This window comes from Berghia stephanieae, chromosome 4 (assembly GCF_034508935.2).
Source record: "Berghia stephanieae isolate SIO BIC M18660-M18661 chromosome 4, UCSD_Bste_1.3, whole genome shotgun sequence".
Classification (NCBI taxonomy): domain Eukaryota; kingdom Metazoa; phylum Mollusca; class Gastropoda; order Nudibranchia; family Aeolidiidae; genus Berghia; species Berghia stephanieae.
The window spans coordinates 16,766,520-16,794,019 of NC_088363.1; the positions used below are offsets into that span (position 1 = coordinate 16,766,520).

The 27,500-nt window shown below is 36.0% G+C and overlaps 1 protein-coding gene across 2 annotated transcripts in view; it reads right to left on the reverse strand.

Moving 5' to 3' along the window:
- LOC144970116 (uncharacterized) overlaps window positions 1-27,009 on the reverse strand; it is an 87,449-nt gene extending 60,440 nt beyond the window's left edge. For both annotated transcript variants that reach the window (XM_078909358.1, XM_078909355.1), the window contains exon 1: window positions 26,834-27,009. The gene's annotated coding sequence lies outside the window, so the exon portion shown is untranslated. The remainder of the gene's footprint in view (window positions 1-26,833) is intronic.
- Window positions 27,010-27,500: the final 491 nt, after the last annotated feature.

Genomic DNA, 27,500 nt, shown 5'->3' on the forward strand with positions numbered 1-27,500 from the left:
CCCCCCCTCCTCCCCACCTTAGAAAAAACAAAAGATCAACCAAAAATAAATTTAAAAAAAAACGAAAACAAAAAAAACAAACAAATAAAAAGACACACAAAACAAAACAAAACAAAACAAAACAAAACAAACAAAAACAAGAAAAAAAGCAGAAAAAAAACATTCTTTTAAAATTTAAAATCAGTCATTGACGCCTGGTATACCCCGACTTGAAACTGTTTAGAGACGACCGGTCACATATTTATATGCCTGCCTGTGTGTGTCGTGACTACTTGTAGTTTTGTGTCGAAAGTCAATTCCATTCCCGTGCTTTCTGGCCAAAATTGTTTTAATGTTTTCTTTCGTTTTTTTCCAGAGTTCATCAGCACAGGTAGTAGGGAATGAGCGGGGTCAATGAGAATTTATTGAGATATTGACAAATATAAAAGGGTCGGTAGTTTAATGGCTCAATAATGATTATGATGCGTGCGAATTCTTTCTCAGAATCATATTCAAATGTGACCCATCTATTCAAACTGGTATCATATTTGGGGGTAAATTAGAATCCAAAAGGTGAATTTGAGGTCACAATGTCAGTTTTTTGTTTGTTTTTAGTCAATTTACGCGAATATGTCATTTTAATGTCTTCAATAAAGCATATCAACACTAGATACCCAAGTTTCATACTTAAAAGTATTGTAAATGTTGGTGTTCGAAGCTCGAAGAAATAAATAACATCAATGTCACATATTTATATGCCTGCCTGTGTTTTCGTGACTACTTGTAGTTTTGTGTCGAATGTCAATTCCATTCCCGTGCTTTGCCATGCCATGATCAATAACTATAGATAATAGCACAACAACAAAACGAGGAAATTCTGTATTATTTTGAACCCCATTATCGCTATTTGCCGGAGTTCGATCGGAAGGGGAGAAAAGAAAAAGATAAATATTTTCACAAAATGATTCTGAGCTTTTACCCTCTCCTTACCACTCAAAGGAAAATCGTCACATTCTTTACGATGCAACCGACAATTTTCTCATTCTGATTTCTCTTGTACATCACAAAATTCAAATAAATGCTTTGATGACAGCTATAAATACTATACACTGTTTTGTAGAGCTCATTTGTTACTTTTTGGTTGAGTAAAAAAAGTCTATTCTTGTGTTGAGTGGGAGTGAATTTTCGGGGGAAATTCTAAAAATAGCTGGTAAGGAGAGAGTTAACTTCATTAATACAGGATTGAATCTTTTTAACTCTCTCCTGACCGATCCTTTTCGGCATTTTCCCAAATGGGCAGGCTTTACCCTGCAGAATAAGTGTTTTTGTATACTTAAACAAGCTCTCTGAAAACAACTTTCTGTTCTTTTCCATGAAACAAAGATCATTCTTCAAAGTTTGTGATTTACAAAATAAATCTGAATATGAAAAATGTATTATATTGTGTCGTAGCAAATGTGACGATTTTGCTGCAGGTGGGAAGGAGAGGGTTAAAGTCATATTTTTTCCCCCTATGATTCATCTGACTAAAGATGGAACGAAATTAACGTCACTAAGCTCTTTGTTGTCGTTTTTTAGACAGCCATTTAAGTGATTCATTCTCATTAAATGATTTCAATCACACAATAAATGTTCAAGATTAAACCTAGTTTTGCGTGTTGGTAATATAAATCCGGTTAGCGGATGTTGTGAGTATCCTACCTAAACGCATAGCATCAATAAATTGAGGAGTGACTTGCACAAATCTATTCAAAAGAATTTCTGTGCAGCTATGTGGCCTAATTGTATGATAATCGCTTTCCGATCGGAAGGTCCTGAGTTCGAGCCTCGTTCGGGGCATAGTTGAGTCCTTGAAAAATAAATACCTGGCCGTTAACATCGTTGTCTCTGACGAAAAAAAACATTGTAATATCGTCGGGCCTGGCGTCATGTCTTGTTCTACATGCTAAGTGTTGCTGTTGGACAGAGGCCCCTTGTAAAGCGCTTTGAGCACATTCAGTGGATATTGCTCTATATAAAAAGCTCAAGTTAAAAGGTTAAGTTGCGTTACTTTACACACCACAACTCAAAATTTAGTCATATAATTGGTTTAAGTAAAATATTAGCCCATTGTCTTCGGAACTAGGAATTTATGACAACTTTGTGTAGTCTCAATAGAATATATGAATAGGTATGCAACACGAAGTGCTAAACAAAGCAGATAGAAGAACACAAGTAAAGAAAATTAACACCCCCTCCCCCTACCCCCCCCCCAAACCCCCCCCCCCCCAAAACCCCCCAAAAAGCAACAACAAAACAACAAACAAACAAACAAAACAAACAAATTACATTAAATTAAACAAAAAGAAAAGAGAAAAGAAAAACAAAACAATCTTTCATTAAAGAAGAATCCTGCCTTTTTTTTTTGGGGGGGGGGGGGGGGGGTTAAAATGTTTTTCTTTCTTTTCTGTCTTGCGCGGTATCATGCGCACCTTTTAGATTAGAATCTTGCACCATCGTTTGCTCCAACGTGCACTTATTTGCAGGTCTGATGGTCCAATTCCTTTTGGGCTCATTGCATGTTGTAATGAAAATCTAAAAAATGAACCAAAATATTGTCCATTACAATAATGTTAAACTAGGCCCATAAGTGAGTACGGATGTCAGACCTGCATATATGTACACGTCGGTTTGCTCCCAATTGTTTTTTACCTATGACTTTTTAGCGAGTCGGATTTACGAGACTTTTTCTGCTTTATTTTCTGAGACCGAAGAGTCTTACAATAATTTATAATATTACAATAATGAAGGTGCAGTCTCTCTCTCAGTCTCTCTTCTCTCCTCTTTTCTCTCTCTCTTTCTCTCTCTCTCTCTCTCTCTCTCTCCCTCTCTCTCTCTCTCTCTCTTCTCCCTCTTCCCCCCTCCCTCCCTCTCTTTCTCTCCCCTCTATTTATGAATAGAAGCCCAATTATTAAGGGATAAATTACCACATTATGTGCCGAGGACAAAAAGAAGTATTGAACTGCCGAGGACAATAAACGGACTAGGCTTAGGAGACTTAACACATGATGAAAGAAGAGCTCACCGATTCAGCAATTATCTTTATAATGATTCAAAAATACTTAGATGTATAAAAAAAATATGCACATAATGTAAAAAAAAAAACAAACAAAAAAAAAAAAAAAACAAAAACAAAAAAAAACAACAAAAAAAAACAAAACAAAACAAAACAAAAAAACCCAACAAAACACAACAAACAAACAAAACAACAACAACCCACAACTTATGTTGGGGCAGCGTGGCTAAGCGTTACGATCTTTGCTTCATACCCGAAAGGTACCGAGTTCGATCACCCACCACTGCGCTGTGTGGCCTTGAGCAAGTCACCTCACCCTAGCTCAATTTGCGGCGCTACACTGCGGTTGACGCCTGGGTTATTCCAGTCTTCCCTTTGTATAGACTCTAGAGACAAATTTCCCATACGGGATGAATAAAAGGAATTTTAAATTTCAATGACAAAATTATTTGATAAAGTTAACGATGAATTGAGTGTAAATATCAAACTCAAACAATGTAACAAAACCATAAATACAGGAACATGTCACCAACCACCTAAAACGGTACTATGTCGGGGTTGTATAATGTTTGCTTGTTTGTTTTTAAGGGATTTACGGCACTTGGGACATATTTAGGTCATTTCAACACCTGTAAAAAGGAACAAAATGGGATAGTCGAAAAGGTTATAGTTTTACAATTGAAAGCACAAAGACAAAGGGGAAGGGTTCAAATAAGGAACAGGTGTAGATTCTAAGAGCAAACTATCATTGTGCCTATTTTGAGATTTTAGATAAGATAGATAAGATAAGATAAGATGAACTTTATTAATAAAAAAACAGGAAATTACATTGTGTTTTACGTGGCACAAGTTAAAAGATAAAGTTATTTAGCAGGGTAGATGATCATACAACATAAAGAAATAACAAAATTGAGCTTTATATAGCGCTATATCTACTAAATGTGCTCAAAGCGCTTTACAAGGGGTCCCTGGTTAACAGCAACATTTAACATGTAGGACGGGAAATGACGCCTATTAGGCGATATTACAATTTTTCGGACAAAAACAACGCTGTTAACGGCCAGGTACTCATTTTACACCTGAGTACGGTGAGAGAATGTGAGTAAAGAGCCTTTTCCAAGGACTCAACTATGCGCCGAGCGCGAGGCTCGAACCCAGGACCTTCCGATCCGAAAGCGAGTGTCATACCACTAGACCGCATAGCCGCACATGACAGTAACACTGTATCATGAAATAGATGGCATTTAGTACCGTAGGGGACATTCAGATCATTCATTCTCACACTTGCTCTTATGTACGTTCTCCCTTTAATTAATTATCTCATCATCTCATTCGTCTGCAGTGTTTCATTCATCTTGTTTTTTTTATAAAGGGGAAACCCAAAACGTCCATTTTATCTGTTTTCGTATATTAAATTGAAGCTTACATTAAATTTCACATTGTTATTTATTTCTTCGAGCTTCGAGCAGCAACATTTACAATAATTTTAAGTATGAAACTTTGGTAGTGTTGATGTGTTTTATTGAAGACATTAGAATGACATAAAGTGACTTAAAAAAAAACAGAACAAAAAAAAAAAAACAAAAAAAAAAAAAACAAAAAAAAAAACGCATCATAATCATTATTGAACCATTTAACTACCGACCCTTTTATATTTATCAATATCTCAATAAATTCTCATTGACCCCGCTCATTCGCTACTACCTGTGCTGATAAACTCTGAAAAAAATAGAAAGAAAGAAAACATTTTAAAAATTTGGCCAGAAAAATTCATCCTTCAAATATCGGTCGATTAAAATGAAACCTCATCTTATAAAAAAAACTCTCAAACCCTGTACTTCGCGAAGTCCCAAGTTTAAGTGTTTTTGACAAGATGAGAGTCATTTTAATCGATCGATATTTTGACGGGCGAGTTTTCTGGCCAAAATTTTTTAATGTATTTTTTTTTTTTTGGAGTATGCCAGTCGGGTCGAAGAGGGAAACCAATCATCTAAATGAAATCAATGGGATATTTTATATTCATTCCGACAGAGAGAATAATGCCCGCACGTGTTCTTTGTTCTCGCCACCACGTTAATTAAGCACAGTTTCCACTGGTCTCTGATTAATGTTTCATTTGTCACTGGAAAGCGGATTTCACATAGGATAGGATATTAAAAGGGCAGACACTGAGACGAGTAGTATCCTTGAGGTCTTTTTGTAGAGTAGATAGGTAATAATAATAATAATGATAATAATAATAATAATAATAATAATAATAATAATAATAATAATAATAATAATAATAATAATAATAATAATAATGGTGATGATGATGATGATGATGATGATGATGATGATGATGATGATGATGATGATGATAATAATAATAATAATAATAATAATAATAATAATAATAATAATGATAATAATGCTAAAAAATTATATAGCCCTAAAACTCTGAGAAATCGGACTCTAAGCGTTTGGTTATAGATAAAATATATTTTTTAATGACGTGAAAAGGACATGTCACTAATCTCTTCTCACCTGCTGGTCAGGGCGTTAGTCTCGTGGTAAATTATTTAATACCAGATTTAGTATTGAGCTTAGTAAATATGTACTGTAATTCATTTACTGCGGTGGAGTCAGAATGGAGTAGTCAAGAGAAAAAAAAAGAGATAAATCAAGCCACCAATTAATTGTTTGTAAAATAGAAACACAAACTTGAAATTTATTGTTTTATCCTTTCTGAGTTTTGCTAGTTGACGCGCCTCCATTGTGAAGATAACGTCGATTTTTCGGTCGTTACCATTAAACATTTTAAAGTAAATCTGAATTGATGACAATGGTACTGTTCTGTTCTTGGTAAATTCCTAGTCAGTTTTGAAACCCTCTTTGTGTATTATACAATGTTTATGACGTGAAAGCTTCAGTGGTATTCGTTCCTTATTACCTCCTGGTAGTAGTTTCTAATGGTGCTCACACTCCTATGTTAGGACGATCAACCCAATCATCAGCAAATTCTTTACCGCACTTGTGCACCGTCTCAAACCGTAGCCATCGTTAAGTTATAGTTTGACACTGAAACCCAAAAAAGACTGGCATTTTGACGTCATTATTTAGTTTTTGCACCGCCTAGTGAGTTGTCGTTAGTAGTGCTCATGGAAACAAGTGGTCCCATTGGTTGAACTATTGAATATAAATCACGATTTGTTTTCTTTTGTGGCCAAAGATTGGCATTTTGACGTCATTTTATGGTCAGTGTCAGGCTATAAGTTAACGATGGCTACGCTCAAACCCACCCGGAAGCTTCGTTGCTACACATCGTTCAACTTGATGCTCCCTTGTTTCGGGATCGTTACTACAACGGGTACATATTGGACAGGTAGAAAGTCCCGACTGCTCCCTCATGGATCTCCGACCTTGTCGTTGGTTGGGGGAGCTTGAGGCATATCGGGGGCAAAGGAGTAATTCCGGTTGACCGTCACCAGAGTCCAGCCTATAGCGGGCCCCCCGAACCACAGATAGAGCCCGCCCTGATAATATGTGGTAAATGGAGATCCAACCCGGTGCACGAATGGCCTCGGCCATCCCGGGCTCCATACTTCTATGTTCACCTCCTGGTCAGACCGTAATCCCTCGCATAGAAATTCATATCAGATTTAGAATTAATTGAGTATTAATTATTATCACTTACTGAGGAGGAGAGAATTGGTTCTCAAGATTAAAAAATAAATAAATTCAAATGACCATTTGGATGTAACAGAGAGACACAAACATAAATTAATTCTATCCATTCCCAGTTTTTACTCGCTTGACGTTCCACAACTGTCAAGATAGTGCCGATTTTTTTAAATTTATATTTTTTTTTTTAGGTTACCATTTTTTAATTTTAATGTAAATCCGAATTTATGTTAATGGTACTGTCATTAAAAAAAAATCCCTTCTTGGAAAATTCCCAAATGCAGCCAATTTAGAAATCCTCTTTAGCACTAAATAAATGTGAGCCTGACTGTCAATAAAGATGAGATGCTCGGAGGGAAATCCGACGCTAATGACGGATGTCGAGTCGTAAACCGAGCCTTGATCCGGATTTGGATCTAAAACTGAAGACAGTATTGACCCCTGAACTTTTGACCCCTGTACTATCTCATGCTAGATATATTGCTTTGTGTAGCTAATGTGATATCTGTGATTTCCATCCAGCATGGCATAGAATATTGGTTTTTTTTCTTCTCATTATTTTGGACTTGTTTATCACAGTTTGATCACCTGTCGTTTAGGCTTTTAAGTTAACTGAATCAAATAAGTGTATAGCTTAATACTGAAGCTTTAAAGCGCATCGATACATATCGAATCTATATATAAATGGAGTTAAGGTCACGTGACCACAAAACAAAGAACCATTATTATATATTTTTTTCTTTTGAAACAGTTACAAATACAAATAAAGCTGTGCTTGGGCATATTTTATAATGTTGGAAGAATAGTTTTGATTTCATAATAGTTTCGTTAACAAGTTCTTGATTTTGATGTCAACGAAATAAAAATTTTCACCGGAACACAAACGAAACACGCTGTTTTGTGAGTGAGTATTGCGTGGTTCTATCTATAATATAGATAGAATGCGCTTGGCCAAGGAGTTCACAACATTGCCATCCGGAAGTATAACGGACCAACACACAAACTCGGTGTAACCATGAACTTTTATAGTCTGGTTAATACAGTTTAGTGAGAACAACTCACAAACGCGGATGGCAAAAACAATAACAAAGGCCTGAGTGACGTCATCTGCATACTATCTATACTAATAGAGTTTATGTCACGTGATCACAAAGCAAAAACGCTTAAGAGAAAAATTTTAACAAATGTTGAAATGAATATTAGAATCTACTTTAAAAGATGTGCTTGTGCATATTTTACACTGTTGGAATTGCAGTTTTGATTTCATAATTGTTTCGTTGACAAATCATTTTTTTTCAGACCGGACAAGTTCTTGATTTTGATATCAACAATATAAAGATTTTCACTGTAGTGCAAACGAAACATGCTGATTTTGTCAGTGTGTATTGCATGGTTGGTCTCGAGCATGTTTCGAGTATACATTGTAATCGGGGCATTTCTCGTAAAGATCATTACGTATTACCATTAACCAGTTGACAGCCCCTGTGAAAATTCGTATTTAACAATTTGGCCAGAAAACTCGTTCTTAAAACATCGTTCTATTTAAATGACCCTCATCTTGGCAAAAACTCTCAAGCCTGGGACAATGTGAAGTCCTAGGTTTGAGAGTTTTTGCCAAGATGAGGGTCATTAAATCGATAGATATTTGAACGATGCGATTCCTGGCCAAAATTCTAAATACATGTTTTTTTTTAGAGAACGGCAGTTAACTGGTTTAGAAAAGATTTCTCCGCCAGGACTTAGCTGTTGTGAGATGAAAGATTTGCTTGGTTAGAATACAGGAACACGGCGGGGGTTAAACTGATTTCATGCTTTGTTTGAGATAATGAAGTGCTCATTATAATCTATCTTTGAGCACGATTACAGACAAAAAACCCACACAAAAACTAAACATTCGACTTACGCAATTACAACATTTCCGTCATGTGTGTGTGTGTGCGCGCACACACACACACACACACACATGCACAAACACACATACATGCACAAACACGCGCAGGGTTTTTAACATTTAAAGCATCGATTGAGCAAACTCGGAATTCATTAGTTGTGATAACAAGAGAGATAAAGATTTATAAATGCCGTAGTAATTATACCATTCTATTACAATACCAGTTCTTCATGATTATATATTTTTAAAAAGTAGTTATTTACCTTAGTCCTAGTTTTGTGCAGCATGTGGTCTTGTGGTATGACACTCGCCCTCTGATCGGAAGGTCAAGTGTTCGAGTCCCGCTCTGAGGAGCGCATGGTTGAGTCTTCGAAAAATGTTCTTTACTCACATTCTCTCGTTGGAATCAGGTCGAAAATAAGTACCTGGCCGTTAAACGTGTTGTCTCTGTCGAAGAAAAAAATGAACTATCGCCTAACAGGCGTCATGTCTCATCCTACATGTCATGTGTTGCTTTTGGCTAGGGACTCCTTGTAAAGCGCTTTTAACCCTTTTTTATTTGGATATGCTCTTTATGAACACTTTTTTTTGACATGCTCTTTATGAATACTTTTTTTGGACATGCTCTTTACGAACACTTTTTTTGTACACGCTCTTTACGAACACTTTTTTGGACACGCTCTTTACAAACCCTTTTTTTGGACATGCTCTTTACGAACACTTTTTTTTGGACATGCTCTTTACGAACACTTTTTTTTGGACATGCTCTTTACGAACATTTTTTTTGGACACGCTCTTTACAAACACTTTTTTTGGACATGCTCTTTATGAACACTTCTCTTTTACATGCTCTTTATAAATACTCATAGATACTTTTTGTATGCTTTATTTACCAACGAGGAAGCTCTCATAACATCGTGCAAAACCAAGAAATCTGATTGGAACTGAGAGTAAAATCCTTCCTTCAACAATTAGCACTAATGACCCCAAAGTCCCAAAGTTCAACTCCGATGAACTTTTCCATTCCAGACATATTCATATTGGTGAGAGTACAACTTGTTTGTGCTTGCTGCCTGTGGCAGACCTTTTCCGTTCTTAATATTTAATGACTATTTTTAGTAAGCACGTGCCATTCCGTCCATTGGTGGGAAGATCAAGTACTCACAACGATGTAGTGTCTCGTGTTAAAACAGGCTGTAATTCGCATTATCTGATAAAAGCAGGGTTGAAATTTTAAACTAATATTTTGTTTTGTCGCGACAGAATATTGAAATGTTACACTTCTAGAATTGTGAAAATCATGAATTATTCATTATATTCAGGTTTTGTTTATTTCTTTCATTTGAAATATTCTGTTTGATAATTAAGGCAATAAAATTATGAATTGGCCTGTAAGAGAGCATGGTGGTTGATTATGATATTGATAACGATGATTGTGGTTATGCTGTCGGTGGTAGCAATGAGAACAGCGATGATGGTAGTGTGGTGATGGTAACAACGACAACGACGACTATGGTAATGATGGTGATGATGATGATGATGATGATGATGATGATGGTGATGATGATGATGATGATGATGACGATGGTGGTGATGATGATGATGATGATGGTGGTGATGATGATGATGATGATGATGATGATGATGATGATGATGATGATGATGATGATGATGAGGATGATAATGATTAGGACGTTGAAGACTATGTGTGAAGATGTCGATAGATAAGTCGTAGAATTTCAAATAGCATGTTTATCCATTAATTTGATTGTTCGCGTATTAATGAGTTTCTGTGGATGAGAATTTTATACCTACTGGTTCGGGTGTTTGTGTGTGTGTGTGTGTTTGTGTGTGTGTATGTGTGTGTGTGTGAGAGTGTGTATGTGCGTGTGTACGGCCATGGGTGAGAAACACTGATTTCCAACATTCTAATAAACATTTTTTTCACATCTTTTTAGATCCTTTCTATGATTGCCTACATAAAGGACGAGAAACTATAAACCAAAGGATCAAAGAGACAAATTAGGGAGCAGGCACTGGTGTAGATTTTTTTTGGATTATTATCATATTGTATACCTCTCTCTCTCTCTCTCTCTCTCTCTCTCTCTCTCTCTCTCTCTCTCTCTGCGTTGTCTGGAATACACTTTTTCAGACCTTTATAAAACAAAAGAATAACGAATTCCGTGCTGGAGGTGTGGTGGTGGTGGTGGGGGTGATAGTGTAAAGGGGAGGGGGGGGGGGGGGCGAGTTCCATATTGAATCTGACTTTGGTTGTTTTGTATCCTCTCAACGTGCTCAAGATGCTTTACATATCGTGTTTCCAACGATTCCGGTAATAGAAGTAGTACAACATTATCACTAGTCTACAACCTACTTGGAATCTATCAAAGACAAATTAGGGAGCATCCACTGGTCGAGGTAGGCCGAGTTTTTTAGATGATTTTTTTTTCTTGTATACCTCTCTCTGTGTCGTCTGGCATACACTTTTTCAGACCTTTATAAAACAAAAGAAAAACGAATTGCGTGCTGGAGGTGTGGTGGTGGTGGTGGTGGGGGTCGGGTTCCATATTGATCTTACTGTTTTAATTCTAGAACTCGGCAGTGCTGAAATCTGAGGAGTATCATTATGATCATAATTGTAACAACAACGTTAACGTTACGCGAACATCGCTCTCCTGTCCTCTCTTATCTAGGCGTGTGAAGTATAATTGACGACAGATTACAAGGCTTAGAGATCTTGTAATATTTCCACGTAATGACATAGCGGGAAGCATAATGACGTAGTACAACGAGATACCTTGAAGTATGAAGTACAGTACTAAGGTTGTGAATCTGACTTTGGGTGGTACATATCCACTAAACATTAGTGCTCAAGGCGCTATACATGTCGTGTTTCCAGCTATTCAGGTAATAGAAGTAGCACAAAATTATCATTAGTATACAACCTACGACTTGAGAACTTATATTTATGTCATGTCTTTAAAATCGCGTTCCATTTGTTGTCTTAAATAATTGTCTTTATTGTTAAATTGACCAGCGTCTAGAGCTGTTATCTGATGACTTTTCTGATGATATTTCTCGAAAGTTTTTGGGGGAGATTTTGTCAAGAAAAGTAGATTTTATTTCATAGTTATTGGTAACTTATCGTTTAAACATTCAGAGATTGTTGTTGTTCGGACATTTATCCACAAATTTATCCTAAAGTACAAAAATAGCTATTTGGGTCATCGTTAAGCAAATGAATGAATGGACGCTTGCCGTGAATGTGTGCGTCACTTCGAGTTTGTCAGTCTGTTTCTATTATCCACTTAGCAATTTGCTTCAATAAATCTCTGTCTAGTGCAAGTGTTCTTAGCTTTAGAATGTCATCATGTGTGTTAAGGTGCTGAGGCAGTTGGATGTTTCCTTGTGTTGTTGAAATCAGTTCTTCGGTTGTTGTTTCTAAATGTATCTGATATTTTTTGAGATCTTGACTCAATGTTGTTGAAAGTGAAGTGGTGTACGCCTTCTGTATTTGGTTCCTTGTTTGAAGTAATCATCCATTGAGGTTTGTGCTGGAATATTTTCATCTCGTCGGAGCACGTGTCCGAACAGTTTCCATCTTTGTTTCTCTATACGCGTACCGACTGGGTGTACTCTGCATCTGTTATATACATCCTCATTACGGATTTTGTCTGGCCAATGTACCCCAATAACTTGTCTCAATTGGTTGCAAATGAAGAGAGTCCAGGTTGCCCAAATTCGTTTTTGTAAGACCCCACTTACCCCAGTTGTAAATAAGGATTAGCAGCACTAGCGCTTCGTAGAGGCGTATTCTTTTATTTGGTTGCCTTAATATTTCCTATTTGGCGACCAGTCATGTGATGGCGTGTCTCTCCATGCCTGATACGTCACCTCCATTTAGAAAATCGGTTAACACTCTCAATCAATCTATTGGGCACCTTCGAATCACCAGAGAAATTTTGAAGTTTCAAAATACTTAACTTTTCAGCGCTGAGGCTATAATATTCGCATTTCTATCACAAAATGGCTGACACCTGATTGAGGCAGCATGAGAATGACAAGCTAAGACAAAGCGACATTCGAATTCAGCACAAAATCTCAATTAAAATACACACCCTAGGGCCAATTGAATATTCTGATGAAAGAAATGATACCATCGGTTCAATTTATAGTACTTTTGTAGAAAGTAGGATTGGATTGAATTGTTATTTTTGCCGTTCAAGACTTTGCGGCCATTGGCCATTAGAGCAGATTCTGTTCTGGCCGCACAGTGTGGCTAATGGCGCTGAAAGAGTTAAAGTATTGTCCTATAAGGTAAAAAGTGGTCCTCCCGAGCGATTAAGCCCATGGTGTTGGACTTTATCCCGGTTTCTATAGCGTGAAACGGACAATAGCAAAGAACTTTCGACCATATCTTGCAGCAGTCCCAGCTATTCATTCACCGCTGGGTGGACAGGAGAGAAGTGAGGGGGGGGGGGGGGGGGATGAGTTGCGAAGAAGAAAAAAATCTCAACGTCATCAAGGATCGATCTCGGTCTCTTTGCGGGTGAAGCGAATGCTCTAACAACTTAATTATTGGGATCCCCTCTATAAGATAAACCAGACAAGTATTTCCTCTTGAAGTCACAAAATATTTTTTTTTGAACTTGAGATTTTATATAGCGTAATATCCACTAAACGTGCTCAAAGGGCTTTTCAAGGGGTTCCTGGCCAACAATAACACAACCTGTAAGGCATGACATGAATGACGCCTAATAAGCAATATAACAATTTTTTTCCGACAGAGACAACGCTGTTAACGACCGGGTACTCATTTTTAAACCTGAGTTCGGTGAGAGAATGAGAGTAAAGAGATTTTTTTTCCCAAGGTTTCAACTATGCGCCAATCGAGGCTCGAGCCCTGTACCTTCCGTTCCGAAAGCGAATGTCATACCACAAGACCACATATAAAGACGTCTAGGTGCACGATAAATATCAAAGAATTGCAGCTTTTTTTTCTTTCTGAATGAAAAATAAATGCAACTTAGCACTTGGTGAAAGCCAGCTCCTCATACGTTGGACAACAATGAATAATACAGCTTTGAAAAAGAGCACAATACAAGACACGGAACGTTTCAAGCTCAACACCTCTCTTCAGCAAAGAAAAAATAAACAAAAACAAAACAAAACATTAATTCATCATTCATTAAAATCCAGACAGACAGACGAGAATTATTTGACACAACTGTATGTATGTAAGTAAAAAAAAAAGGATCCTGAAATGAGAGAGAGAGAGAGAGAGAGAGAGATAGATAGATAGAGAGAGAGAGAGAGACAGGGAGAGAAATAGATAGAGAGAGAAAACGAGAGAATCTGATGGTTGGTAATTAGAGAGATAGATAAATAGATAGATAGAAAGATAAATAGAGAGAAGGATATATATATATATATATATATATATATATATATATATATATATATATATATAGAGAGAGAGAGAGAGAGAGAGAGAGAGAGAATCCGATTGATTGATAGATTGGTAATGATATATATATATATATATATATAGATAGATAGATAGATAGATAGATAGATAGATAGATAGATAGATAGATAGATAGATAGATAGATAGATAGATAGATAGATAGATAGAAAGTATTAAAAATATGGATGGCAAAGTATCTTATTTAAAAAAAGCAACAACACAAAATAAAAAACAAACAAAAAATAAAAAAATAAACAAAGAACCCCCCCCCCCCAAAAAAAAAAACAAAAAAACAAAAACAAAAAAACAAACAAACAAAAAAACAAACAAACAAAAAACAAAAACAAAAAACAAAACAAAAAGAAACAAACAAAAAACAGCAAAAATAATCAAAAACAAAGCAAAACAAAACAAAAACCAACAAAAACCAACAAAAAAACGACAAAAAAAACCCCAAAGTAAATATGAGATGAAATTTTTAAAAACCCCACAAAATTAATGAATTATAGAATTAATAACGGGCTTACGTGATAAGAAGCCCAACAGGAAATCTGGAAAAAATGGCATCCACCTAAATTTAAGCGGATTGTGTGAGAGAGAAAAAGAGAATTAGAGAAAGAGAGAGAGAGAGAGAGAGAGAGAGAGAGAGAGAGAGAGAGAGAGAGAGAGAGAGAGAGAGAGAGATAGATAGATAGATAGATAGAGAGAGAGAGAGAAGAAGAAGAATGAGATGAGAAGAGAGAGAGAGAGAGAGAGAGAGAGAGTACTACACTTACAAAAGATTGTTGAAATAAAAAAAAAATAAAGAAAGTTAATGTTTGTATATTATAACGGGGCTTGTATGATTTTAAAAGTTGGCATCGATTCCCGTTAAAGCGGATTGTATTCTTAAAGTTTATGGACTCAATTCCTCTAGTCTCCACAGTCTAGCAGAGTACTTTGATGTAGTAATTGATTAATCAATGAGAGAAGGTTTTTGGGCATAGCTTGAGGGCAAAACGTACTTTTCACCTTGATACACACTTCAGTGATCAGAACTCCTCCCCCCCCCCCCCCCCCCCCCCTTCCCAGAATACAGTTTTCTTTTCTTTTCTTTTCTTTCTTCCGTTGCCTCTATAGTATTTATTGTCATCACCCTTCTTTTCCCCCACCACCTTCTCTTTCCTCTCTTCTCCTCATGTTCTTTTTCTCATTTTTTTCTTTCTTCTTCCCTTCTCCACCACACCATGTGTTGCCTTCCTCTCCATCTCCACTTTGTTCTTGTTTTGTATTGTTCTTTTTTTTTTTTTGGGGGGGGGGGGGGGGGGGGGGGTTATAATTATTGGTTATAATGGTTATAATTGTTTTTGTATAATTGCTATTTTGTTCATTTCAATTATAGAAGACATTTTGCACGCGTATTACAATAAATGTTCAACATTTTCACTGAAATCAATAATCGTGTAAGCGGCCCTCCTCTTTCTACAGTGCATGTAGATATAACGCGCACAGTACGGCAATTAGTTAATAAATCATAGCGGAAGTCTGAATCTTTATAATGATATGTTTTTTCTTATTCGTTAACTCCCTCCTTACCAGCCATTTTTAGGATCCCCCCCCCCCCAAACTTCACACCCAACTTACACGAAAATAGATTATCTTTATCACTCAAACACAATAGCAGTAAGTTCTTGCAATATATAATTTCTTTAGCAAAATATGCTCTACAACGCACATTTAATTTTTAATGATGTACAAAAGAAATTTAAATAAGAAAAATGTAGGTTGTATCGTAACGAATGTGACGATTTTCCTATAGATTGGTAAGGAGGGGGTTAAATTGCAATTTTATACATCTTAACTTTTACTTGAAGCCAACTGTTTTGTGATCAACCGTATCAAAACAGTATTGTATCGAGTTGAGTCCGATGATTGAAATTCATTTAAAGAAAATTTGAGTTAAAATAAAGGATGTGATTGGGTACAGTGGATTTTGTTTCTTAAACTTCAAGCAATTTAAATTTCTTAACTATGGCCATTTTGTCAAAAAAATTCTGTTATTTTCATATTGATCATTCAGATATAATACTGTTTTGAGTCGTTGAACTACATTTTGATATCTAAGAAATCAAGAGTGATATTGGAATGAATCGATTTAAAGAATAAACAAAAATAAAATTTCCTTTATTCATCCCATAGAGGAAATTTTTCTCAAGGGTCTATTCCAAGGGAAGACTGGAATAACCCAGGCGTCAGCCGCAGTGCAGCGCCGCAAATTGAGCTTGGGCGAGGTGACTGGCTCAAGGCCACACAGCACAGCGGGGGTGATCGAACTCTGCACTTTTCGGATACGAAAGACCGTACCGCCTGGTTATTGATGTACTATTGATAAAAATTTCAGTTATTTTCATCAATATAATACCGTTTCGAGTCGATGAACCACGTTTTGATATTTAAGAAATCAAGAATGATATGGAAATGCATCGATTTTGGTGATTGATGTAATTTGAACTTTGATAGTTTATGTCAATGACAAATTATTGGGAAGTAGGCACTGATGTAAGATAGAACTATGAAAAGTTGTGTATTAAACAGTACCAGACAAGCCAGAAAGATAGTACAAATAAAAACCAAAACAAAAACAAAAAAACAAAAACAAGAACCCCCCCCCCCCCCCAAAAAAAAAAAAAAAAAAACTAAAAAAACGTCCAAAATAATCAACTGTTCCGAGATCTTTTTTTTTTCTCGAACTTTTCTTTTGTGATTTATCTAGTTATTTGAGATGGTTTTTTTTCCCTTGTATTTTTCTTTCTGCCTTGTCTGGAGCTGTTTGATAATCGGATTTTTGTATTCACATATTATTAATTATTCCATGCGAAACATTACTCATGTAGATATATCATTTTCCGTTTGTCATAAATAATGTATTTCATATAGGTCTCTGTTTATCATTCTCCTCCTTTTACTTCCTCTTTTTTTAGTCTCTCTCTTTCTTTCTCTCTCTCTCTCTCTCTCTCTCTCTCTATCTATCTATCTATCTATCTATCTATCTATCTATCTATCTATCTATCTATCTATCTATCTATCTATCTATCTATCTATCTATCCTACCAATCTCTTTCTCTGCCTTGTTTGTAACTCTACCCTCTCCCCCAACTTGACAACGAGTCCAAGTCATACTTTATCCAAGTATCGATCACAATTTCTCAACTCAAAATCGATTTCAACAATATATCAGCCTTTCTGGTAAGCCACATCCATTAGTCAGTTAACTGCTGTACTCTGGACAAAAAAACCAAACAAACCGTACTTAAAAAAATTAGCCAGAAATCTCATCCTCCACATATCAATCGATTTAAATGACCCTCATCTTGGCAAGAAACTCCCAAACCTGGGACTTAAATGAAGAATTCGCGAGGTCCCAGAGTTTAGAGTTTTTTGCCAAGATGAGGGTCGTTTAAATCGATTGACATTTGAAGGACGAGTTTTCTGGCCAACTTTTTAAATACGAGATTTTCCAGAGTATGGAAGTTACCTGGTTCGTATAAAATCGCGAACCGTCATGTCTTTTTAAATTCTCTATTTCCCAGGTGTTCACACACAGCACGGGTTTTCACGCTCTGTGCAAAACAGACAAAGAATCGAGCATTTTATTCACACCTTCGAGTTCTCGTTGATTGATTAGATTAACGATACGGATATCGTCACAATGACAACACATTCAATCTCGTTATCATTTCGGCAGGTGGGATTTCTTGCTTGCTTGGATATATTAATATTATCTGACGGTGATCTAAATATAGACCTATGTGACACTTCTTTCCTCTCCCACCCTTTACGCTATATTATTCAATGGATGGGTTTATGTGCCACCAAAAAAAAAGATGTCAAAGTTCAGAACAAAATGAAAATGAAAATGCACCCCCATCCCCCCCCCCCCCCCCCCCCCCCCCCCCCCCCCCCCACACACACACGTAGGAATCGGTTGTTTTCTTTGTGGCGCTCACATTTAAGATATTTTATTAGCTGATTTATAACGTTATAATATCTACCCAGAATTATTATTCCAAGAGTTTCTAAGGGTTCACCAGAGAACTAAATGTTATCTGTAAAATAAAATGAGTAAAATCGACTCATAAAAGATACAAAACAAATTAAACGATGTTTCGGTGCCTTCGGCCTTCTTCAGATATGAAGACCTTCTTCTTTGTTTTGTATCTTTTATAAGAGTCTTTTTTACTCCCTTTATTTTACTATACATTTTATTGACTCATTTAGACACCTTTATATTTTGGGATCTTTAAAACCATATTATGCAATTAACAAATATAGAAGAAAGACACTCTGCAAATACCGACCATTCTTCACTTTTTAATAAATTTCTTATACGATACTCTCTGGATACCAAAATTAAGAAATTAGGAAGCAAGCAGGCACTGGTATAAGATAAAGATCTGAACATGTGTGTATAAAAATCAGTCTACCTCGACTGGGGATCGAACTTCATACCTTCTGATTACCGCTCTTTTAACAACGCTGTTAACTCTCAGGTACTCATTTTAACCTGAGCGCGCTGACAGAATGTGAGTAAAGAGCCTTTTCCAAGGACTAAACTATGCGCCGAGCGAGGCTCGAACCCGGGACCTTCCGATCCGAAAGCGAGTGTCATACCACAAGACCACATAGCCGCACAAAATATTTTGATTTTCGGACCGAGGAAAGAGCCTTTGGGAGGTTTATCTCCGAGGTTACGAAATACTCAAGATTTCACTCATTGTAAGACAAATAAAGTTATTTATAAAGCTGTGTCAAACGGGAGTAAGCAAATATCCAAATATTTGTGTCAATTATTATAGAATTTGTTAAGTCTCTATAATATTGTTAGGCTTACAGGGGGTAAAATTAAAAGGAAAGATATTCTCCTCCTTGTTTGCTTATCATTAAAATAATACTTCCGGTTTGTTTGTTGGTTGTTTTTTTTTTTTTTTTTTTTTTTTTTTTGGGGGGTGGGGGGGGGGGGGGTCGGTTTTGTAATATTATAGTTTCATGACATTTGCCTTGGGAGCTGTAGATCTTTGGTTCAAGTCCCGCTGTGGATGGCGCAAAGGTGAAAAGGCTCTGTATTCACTTTTTATTAGACTCAGTTGTAAAATGAGTTCCCGGTCGGTAACAGGGTTGTTGTCTCCGTCAAAAAATTGAAATAGATAGCACATTACAGGCGTCCTAAAAAGTTGACTACGGTAAGGGCTGCCTGAAGCCGATGATCGTAAAATACTAACGGAAGAGTGAAAATGGAAAGGCTTTTTATTTTTCATTATATTTTAATTTTTTTCTACGTTTATTTGTGTATTGTTGTGCTGACGAAGGGTTTGTACCCGAAACGTCCATTGTCTGTTTTGTTCCCATACGAAGCCTTTCCATTTTCACTCTTCCGTTAGTATTTTAAAAAGTTGACTATTACTTTTGGTCTAGGACTCCATTGTAACACACTCTCTGAACACATGAATAAATAAATAATAAAATTCCCTTTATTCATCCCATAGGAAAAAAATTCGTCTCTATGGTCTATTCCAAGGGAAGACTGGAATTATCCAGGCGTCAGCCGTAGTGCAGCGACGCAAATTGAGCTAGGGCGAGGTGACTTGCTCAAGGCCACACAGCGCAGGCGGGTGATCGAACTCGGTACCTTTCGGGTACTTAACGTGCTCAAAGCACTTTACAAGGGACCCCTAGCCAACAGTAATGAAGGACAAAACATGACGCCTGATAGACGGTACTACAGTTTAAACAAGTCATGAACTATAATTACAAAGAAAAATTGCGTAGCAAAATTCAAGTAAATCTATTTATAAACAAATGTAAACGTTTTATAACTGAGGGAGTCGGGGGTGGTTGGGGGGGGGGGGGGGGGGGGGTAGTTAGCATCGTATAAAATTGTCTACAGTGGTATTTATCGATTAGCCTGCTCTTGAGACACACTTTCAAAACGTGTAATTTTCTTGCTTCATAATGCAGTCAATATGTCTGCGCCACTCCTCCCCCCCCCTTTTTTTTTTTTTTCACTAACCAAATATGTGACCTACCGCCTCAAAGCGGTAAAATGTCCGACTGCTTTTAGAATTTGAAAATTAAATTGAATTTGTAGAGAAAATTATAAAAGTTGACCTTTCTAAGTGTTTTTGTTTGGTTTTGTTTTGTTTTTGCCTTTTCGTGGTTTTTTTTTTGTTTGTTTTGTTTTGTTTTGTTATGCCGTTTATTTTTTTTGGTCGTTGTTTTGCTTGTTTGTTTGGTTTGGGTTTTTTGTTGTTTTTGGGTGTTTTTTTTGTTGGTTTGTGTGTTTTTTGTTTTGTTTTATTTTTGCTTTGTGTTTCGTTTGTTTCCTTTATTTAAGACATTGAATATATTATCTTAATGTGTGAAAAAACTAGAATGTCATAGAATACGTATCTGATAATTTTCCAACTTTAAATTCACTTTTTGGGGTCTAGCTTATTCGTACATTCTAACATTTTGAGTTTATTGGTCACATAATAATGTATTGGTGTGCTGTTTGAGGTCTCAGGTTTGAGAGGTTTTTTTTTCCAAGATGAGGGTCATTTAAATCGATATTTTTTGAAGGCCATGTTTTCTGGCCAAATTTTTAAATACGCGATTTTCCAGAGTACGGCAGTTAACTGGTTAATCATCGTGTGTGTGTTTTCCTAATACGCTTCAACAGTCGTGACGTCACTTCCTTCGTAATGACGCATGGTAACTTAGTAACTGGCCCGAAACTATTGGAACAATGGCGGACCCCCCATATGAAATATTTCTCCCACGAGCATAAAAGCGTATCCAGAGGGGAAAAAACATTATAAATCTGATCATGTTTCGACTTTTACACATTCTGGTAACAAGACAAATGAAAAGTTCTAGCCAGCATGAAGAATAAAAGTACTGATCTTCTTTGTTTAGAACCACGATGGCCGCCGTTGCTGGGCGACGTGACATCAGACTATTGAATCCAATTACATTATGGTAGTGATTGGTAGATACAGCAAACTACACAGGTTTTACTATCGATGGTATGTGTCTAAATAAAATACCCACTGTTCAACCGCTTGGTCAATAGAACTAACACAGAAAACTATGTATAAATGTAACCGTTTAAAATCTGATCGAGAAAATCGTGTGATAACTAGTCACTCATCTGGCGGTATAAAAACAATAACAATGATCAGAGAGAGGGCGATTTCATTCAAGTTACTGTTTATAAACAACCAAATATGTTTGTCCAAGCACGTGTGAGGGTGTGTCACAAATTTTAAGTCTTGATTGGTCAAAAATCTACTGGTTAATTGTCAACGTACAGTGTACTAGTAGTGCGATGTGGTATTGTGGTGTGACACTCAACTTCAGACCGGAATGTCCAGGTTTCGAGTCCAGCTTTGAGCAACCCATAGTTGGGTAGTCGGAAAAGGCTCTTCACTCACATTTTCTCACACTCGTACTCAGGTGTGAAAGGTATATCTGACCGTTGACAGTGTATTCTGTTGGCGGGGGGGGGGGGGGGGGGGGGGGTAATGTATTATCTCCTAATAGTCTCGTCCTACATGTCGAGTGTTGCTGTTATCTAAGCACCACTTGTAAAGCGCTTTGAGCACGTTTAGTGTATTGGATATGGGGCTATAGATAGTATGAAGATGACGTCACTCATGTCTTTGTAATTGCTTTTTGCCATCCGCGTTTATGAGTAATTCTCACTAAGCTGTATTAACCAGACGATAAAAGTTCAAAGTTACACCTAGTTTTGTGTGTTGGTCCGTTAAACCTCCGGATGGCAATGTTGTGAGCTTCTTAGCCAAGGGCATACTATCTATATAAATGCTCTATGTTACTGGTAAACGTGCACAAATATAATAATTCATTGAAGCCAACATTCAACCTGTCTGTGTAATGATAAAGCCATGCATCTTCCCTAGATCTCATCAGAGACAGCGGTGTAGAAAATCGATCGCCCACTACACCGGAGGCAGGTATCTAGAGCACACACACTCACTAATGGGAATAAATTGAGGACGAACCGATACCAACGTCCCATTTTATAAAAATTAGAGCTCTAACTTCAAAGCAGTGGGAAATTACTATACTATTATATTTTTTTTCCTCCTGCAGTGATTTTAACTTAGTCTAGTTGTTTTTTTTTAATGATTCCGCTGCGAATTATATTATCTAAAAAATTGGTGAATCATTATGCATCGATTGTTGTTCTCTTTGATTTAGTCATGATGTTTCGAGTGTGTCATGCCCTCTCACGGGGTTATACGGTGACAAACAGGAAACAATTACAATAACAAAATGTTACTTTAATCAGTTCACTGCCGTACTCAAGAAAGACACGTAGATATTTAAAATTTTGACCAGAAAAAAAATAATAAAAATCTTCCTTCAAATATCGATCGATTTAAATGACCCTCATCTTGGCAAAATCTCAAACCTGGGGCCTGGTTATTATTATTATTATTATTATTATTATTATTATTATTATTATTATTATTATTATTATTATTATCATTATTATTATTATAATTATCATCATTACTATTATCACTATCATTGTTATTATTATTATTATTATTATATTATTATTATTATTATTATTATTATTATTATTATTATACTTACAAGTATTATTATTATTATTATTATTATTATTATTATTATTTATTATTATTATTATAATACTACTAAATACTACTACTACTACTACTACTACTACTACTACTACTACTACTACTACTACTACTACTACTACTACTACGACAACAACTACTACAACTACGTTTACTACTACTACTACTACTATACTACTACTACTACTACTACTACTACTACTACTACTACTACTACTACTACTACTACTACTACTACTACTACTACTACAACTACTAATGATACTACTACAACTTATACAACTATTACTATCATTATTCACAGAACATTATCATTTCATTATTTAAACAGAAGATAAAGAAATCAAAGAAGTTATGGATCAATGATTTTCTAATAATAAACAGAAAAAGAGAAATGAATCGAATCAATCTAAATTGTGACTTTCACGTTCTGGGAGGCGAAATGAAAATGTCATGGACGTTGTGTTTTAGATGACACATCAATTCAAGGATTAAACACAGAAACAAGCAAATATCAAAGACATTATTAAAGATCGATAGAATGCATGTCGCGCTGCATTCGTGACTAACACGATCACACACAGACACACAAAGAACGCATTGCCATACATACACATAGCATTCACACAGATTCAGATTGAGATGTTGCATTATAGCAGCAATGCTGTGACACATTGATTGGGTAATCTCATGGCTAGAGATAATTTATTTTTCTTCGAAAGTGATCGATATCAGATGACATATTCGATGAATTGATATATATATATATATATATATATATATATATATATATATATATATATATATATATATATATATATATATGGTCCAGTGATATGACAATCGCCTACGGGTCGGAAGGTCCTGGGTTCAAGTGGTTGAGTCCTTGGAAACGGCACTTTATTCAGATTCTCTCACCATACTCGAGTTTACAATTAGTTCTTGGTACTTAACAGCGTTGTCTCTGTCGGAAAAAAAGTAATTTCGCCAAACAGGCGTCACATCTCGTCCTACATGTTAAGCGTTGCTATTGGCTAGAGACCAAGACTAACACACTGTGTGTGCCCTGCTCGGGACCAATTGTAAAAAAGCGCGTTGAGCACATTTAGTGGTATTGCGCACTATAAAAGCTCATTTTTAAATTAGATTTTTATTCTTTTCATTCTCAAGTGATGGATCATGTTTACCTGCTATTAAAAATGCGCCACTTTTACTGAATGAAATAACAATTTGGCTCCATAATGATCTTACTCACTCACTCACTAATAGGCTTCAACAGTCTTGACGTCACTTCCCTCGTAATGACGCATAGTAACTCAGTAACTGGCTCTAAACTATCGGAACAATGGCGGACTCCCTTATGAAATATTTTTCTGACGAGCGTATCCAGAGGAGAAAAACATTATAAATATGATCATGTTTTGACTTTTATACATTCTGATTACATTAAATATGAAAATTTCTAGCCAGCACGAAGAATATAAAGTACCGATTTTCGAAGAAGTGAAATATGAAGTTATCTCTCTAGTAATAATGATAATAATAATGGTCTGACAAAGGATGTAACAAAGTGTACTTATTTCCAGGTCTGATAACCAAATTGTTATGGTCTCCTAGTTTGTAATAGAAATTGCGTTTGGTTATAAGACCTGCACATATATGCACCTAGGGATGCCATATTAATCATATAGAATGAACGAAAATGACGTCGCTCTATCTTATAAACAGCCATTTTGGTAATTCCTTTTCACGAAATTATATAAATCAGACCATAAACGTTTAAGGTCGCACCTAGTTTTGTGTGTCGGTAACTGTTATCTGGCTGGCGGACGTTGTGAGTATTTTACATAAAGGCGAACTTCATAAGTTTTTTTTTTTTTCAATCTTTCGTTTTGAAAAAAAAAACGGACTTGTGACAAATCGCTGCCCGATCTTAGGAGTGCGAGAAGGGATCAAAACGCAAGACTGAGAAATTTGTCATTCTACCCCTCCGAAGACTTTGGTTTAGTAATTAATACCTGATTGAAAGTCATTGTGCGGCTATGTGGTTTAGTGGTTTGACACTCCCTTTCGGATCGGAAGGTCCTGGGTTCGAGCCTCGCACTCGGCGCATAGATGAGTCCTTGGAAAAGGCTCTTTACTCACATTCTATCACCGTACTCGGGTGTAAAATGAGTACCTGGCCGTTAACAGAGTTGTCTTTGTTTGAAAAATTGTAATATCGCCTAACAGGCGTCATGTCCCGTCCTACATGTTAAATGTTGCTGTTGACCAGGGACCCCTTGTAAAGCGCTTTGAGCACATTTAGTGGATAATGCTCTATATAAATGCTCTTTAAAAAAAAAGATTGATTTATTTTGTGCTTTTTATCTGACCTGCCTACTATTATGAAACAAATAACAATGTGAAACTGAATGTAAGCTTCAATTTAATGTACGAAAACAGATAAAATGGACGTTTCGGGTTTCCCTTTATCAACAAAAAAGGATGAATGAAACACTACAGACGAATGAGATAATATTGTGGTAGTGGCGTTTTCAAGATGTTTCATCTTAATTTTGGCTCCACTTTCAGAAGTTCATGGGCATCTCTAAACGGTAATAGTCTGCTAGAGGGACTTCACCTCTCTTCTTACCAGCCATTTTCCGGATTTTTCCCAAAACATCACACCAAACTAACACAAAATTATATTTTTTTATCACTCAGACACAATAGCAGTAATGTTTCTTGTGATAAATAATTCATTTAGCCAAACATGTTCTACAACACACTGGTCATTTTCTTAAAATTTTTAAGGTACAAAAGAAAATTGAATAAGAAAAATATTGGTTGTATTGTAACGAATGTGACGATTTTCCTATAGTTGGTAAGGAGAGGGTTAATGAGTACTAACCATCCTACTGGCGGTCTAAAAGCGATAACCAAGAGTCGAGTGACGTTAACTTCATTCAATCTATTTTCTACTTTTAGAAATTCTTTCTTCCTCTAAGCGGACATATGTGAATATAAATTGATATCAATAAAAGAAATAGATTGTATCGGGCTGGACACAGAAAGGTAAAAAGATTAATTAAACGATAAAGAGAGATAGAATGATTGTTATTTTTTCTTTTTTACAAATAAGCAGCTGTCATTTGGAGACTAGAGATTTTATTATATATAACGCAATATCTACTAAACAATTGTTACAATACTTTTTCTAAGAGAGAATCTGCTGTTTGTATTTTAAGAGCATTAACCACCACTGAAAGAAGTTTACTATTGATGCTATGAGTTTAGGTAAAATACATCTGTCAGACAAAGTTAATATACCGACAAACAAAACTGTGGGTAACCTTTATATATATATATATATATATATATATATATATATATATATATATATATGTATATATATATATATATATATATATATATATATATATATATATATATATATATATATATAAAGTTTATAGTCTGATTGATATAATTTACTGAGAACTTATCACTAATAGGCTATCTAAAACTAACAACAAAGAGCTGAATGACGTCAACTTCTTTCCTTCTACCCAAATGATCTCAATTGGTTACGCAAAGTGGATATAATACAATAATACAACTAAAACGATAGTGTGATATCTGGATATTTCGTTGCGTTATGTATGTAATGGTAAAATTCTGTACCCGGCGTTGTGTCCTTGGGTAAGGTATTTAAAATATATTACTTCGCTTAACTTAGGCATCAATGAATACCTAACCATAGAAGAAACGAATCTTATTTCGGTGGTAGTAAAATTTTTTATGATGTACAAAAGAAATTTGAATAAGAAAAATGTTGGTTGTATCGTAACGAATGTGACGATTTCCCTATAGTTATTGGTAAGGAAAATGTTAACCTCCGGTTCCATGGGCTTATGGCTCTGAAGGACAACTTCTTCATTTAGAACCCTCCGGTCTAATACCAAGTACAGAACGTTGTACACAATTTAAGCACTACATGGAATAAATAGCAATCATATTTAAAGGACAAAAATACTACGATTACAACGGCAAAAAATGTCTGTCAATCAATTTGTAAAATCAAAAAGAATTTAAAAATTTAACCAAAAAAAAAAAAACAAAAAAAAAACGATCATTGGCTTACCCTGGAGCATGTGTTTTCAAAAGTTCCAAGAAGAATTCTGTTATGCTGTGTTTTTTTAGCCGTCTTCAACCTAATTGCAGGGTTTGAACACACGCTACTCCGGCACAAAGCACTCACAGTAATCGATTATGTCGCACACAACTGACGCCCTTCGTCTGCTTCTGTCTGTCTCGATTGTCTGTCTGTCTAGGTGTTCCCTTTTAAAGGCAGAAGTTGCGGGTTGCCAGTTAGGATGCAGTTTCAGCTAAAATCAGCTACCATCTTTATTTTTCGTGACATGGGTACATGTCAGATTGAAAAGAGAAGAAGTGGAAGCCCCCGAGCAACTTGGAGGAGAACATTGGAGGGAGGGACGAGAGACATGGGCCTCTTTGAAAATGATGACCACGGACAGAGGAAGAGGGAGGTCCTTAGTTGTTGCCCTACATGCCAACAGGCATAATGGAAGTAAGGTCCATAACAGATTGCTATCAATTTGGTTGAATTTGTTACAAAGAACCTTGTATGCCTACCGTAACTTTGGAAAAGATAACCATCCAATGATTTTCCAATGTTTTGAATAAAGGAATTAAATTAAAGGTAACAAAACATTTTCTGATATTGGTTATATAGTATAATACGCTCATTGATGATGATGATGATGATGATGATGATAATGATGATGGTG